Source organism: Macaca nemestrina, chromosome X (genome assembly GCF_043159975.1).
Source record: "Macaca nemestrina isolate mMacNem1 chromosome X, mMacNem.hap1, whole genome shotgun sequence".
NCBI classification, from domain to species: domain Eukaryota; kingdom Metazoa; phylum Chordata; class Mammalia; order Primates; family Cercopithecidae; genus Macaca; species Macaca nemestrina.
In genome coordinates this window covers 21,344,298-21,346,557 of record NC_092145.1, presented here as the reverse complement: position 1 = coordinate 21,346,557, position 2,260 = coordinate 21,344,298, and the positions used below count along the sequence as shown (strand labels likewise).

The following is a 2,260-nucleotide window of genomic DNA, read 5'->3' as shown; positions in this document are numbered from 1 at the left end:
TGCCCCAGAACTCTGTTATAAGGCTCTCTCAAATGTGACTGTATGAATCTGGATGGGATGATGGACTCAGTTCTATCTGCTCAATGCCATTTTGCAGAGAAGCACCCTAATGTATAAGCTTTTTGTTCCCACCAAAATTCATATTAAGGCTTGGCCCCAGTGTGGCAATGTTGTCAAGTGGGACCTTTAAGAGGTGGGGCCTAATGGGAGGTGTATCATACTTTATTTTTTGTAGGGAACAAGCCATATTTAAACAATAGCAGGTAGACTTACTTTTTAAGTAAGTAATAAAAAATAAAGTATGATACATTTTTCTATGAAACTTTCTTTTCTGGTTCGTTCTGTTTCACATTTTACTTAAAATGATCAAAAAAAAGAGGATGTTTAGGTCATTTACTGAGTCAAACTTCCTGATTCAAGCTTTCTCATTATAGCAGTTACAGTCTGTGAACTCCTAAGCACTAGTCAATAAAAGTCTATGAAAGTACAAAGCTTTATTATTCATTGTGAACTCCATTAAAAACTCAACCAGACAAGATGGCGCCGAAAGCGAAGAAGGAAGCTCCTGCCCCTCCTAAAGCCGAAGCCAAAGCGAAGGCTTTAAAGGCCAAGAAGGCAGTGTTGAAAGGTGTCCACAGCCACAAAAAAAAGAAGATCCGCATGTCACCCACCTTCCGGCGGCCCAAGACACTGCGACTCCCGAGGCAGCCCAAATATCCTCGGAAGAGCGCCCCCAGGAGAAACAAGCTTGACCACTATGCTATCATCAAGTTTCCGCTGACCACTGAGTCTGCCATGAAGAAGATAGAAGACAACAACACACTTGTGTTCATTGTGGATGTTAAAGCCAACAAACACCAGATTAAACAGGCTGTGAAGAAGCTCTATGACATTGATGTGGCCAAGGTCAACACCCTGATTCGGCCTGATGGAGAGAAAAAGGCGTATGTTCCACTGGCTCCTGATTATGACGCTTTGGATGTTGCCAACAAAATTGGGATCATCTAAACTGAGTCCAGCTGCCTAATTCTAAATATATATATATATATCTTTTCAACATAAAAAAAAAACTCAACCAAACTTTACATTTTGTTCTCAGATGTCACTCCTGAATCTAAGATTAAAATTTTGAGTTTACTTTTCTCCCTGAAATGATATTTGCTTTAAGAAGCACTTAGGAACATTTCAAAATTTTGTTATATTATTCATCAGACTTTCCTCAGCCTTCTATAACCAGGAAGTCTGGCCCACTATTTTTCTCTGTAACGATATAAAGGAATTAGAGTAGAGGCTGGGGTCTCTGATGTGATTACAAAAGAGTCTCTTGTAAACTAAATAGCTGAAAAAGAAACTAAAGTTTCCTAGGTCAACCTGCTTTTGTTTAGGTCCAAATGAGGTTTGGTGAAGAAATTGGAAGGTAGAAGGTGAATAGACCTTATGCAGTCTCTAGGGTAGGAAAGAGGAAAGCATTTTCATATCATTATAGACTTTTCAAGTCTGGAATAATTAAGGAACCTTAAAGATTATCTACTCAAATCACCCATCTGATGCTAAAATATCCTTTATAACACCATCACAAACTATTTGTCTAGCCTCTGCTTAGACACCTACAACAACAGTTAATAAAGCCAATTCCAGTTTTCTCACATTGATTTAAAACCTTGGCTTCCACCAATTAATTCTAGTTCTATTTTATGAACTCATTCAGAAAGAGATTAACGCCTCTTCCTCAAATATTTGAAGACAGCTTTCATATCCTCCACAACATGGCATCACTAGGTTGAACACCCTTAGTTTCTTCGTGTGTTCCTCCTATGAGAGTGGTGGTGGTTAATAAATATTTGTAGAATGAGTCAATAAGTGGTTACTCTTCTTTGAATATATTTCATCTTGTCTACATAATTTCAAAAACTAATATTTATGAAGTACTTACTATGTGTTACTTGATTTAATCTTCACAGCAACCATATTATTATCTTTATTTTACAAGTGAGGAAACTGAGACATCAAGAGGTTAAGTCACATGCCTAAAGTCATAGATTTAGAAAAACGAAACTGGGCCGGGCACGGTGGCTCACACCTGTAATGCCAGCACTTTGGGAGTCCGAGGCAGGTGGATCGTGAGGTCAGGAGTTTGAGTCCAGCCTGGCCAAGATGGTGAAACCCCGTCTCTACTAAAAATACAACAATTAGCTGGGCACGGTGGCAGGCTCCTATGATCCCAGCTACTCAGGAGGCTGAGGCAGGAGAATCGCTTGAA

General features: G+C 39.2%; 1 pseudogene; it reads left to right on the top strand.

Moving 5' to 3' along the window:
* The first annotated feature begins 537 nt into the window (after positions 1-537).
* Positions 538-1,042, top strand: LOC105481418 (large ribosomal subunit protein uL23 pseudogene; annotated as a pseudogene).
* Positions 1,043-2,260: the final 1,218 nt, after the last annotated feature.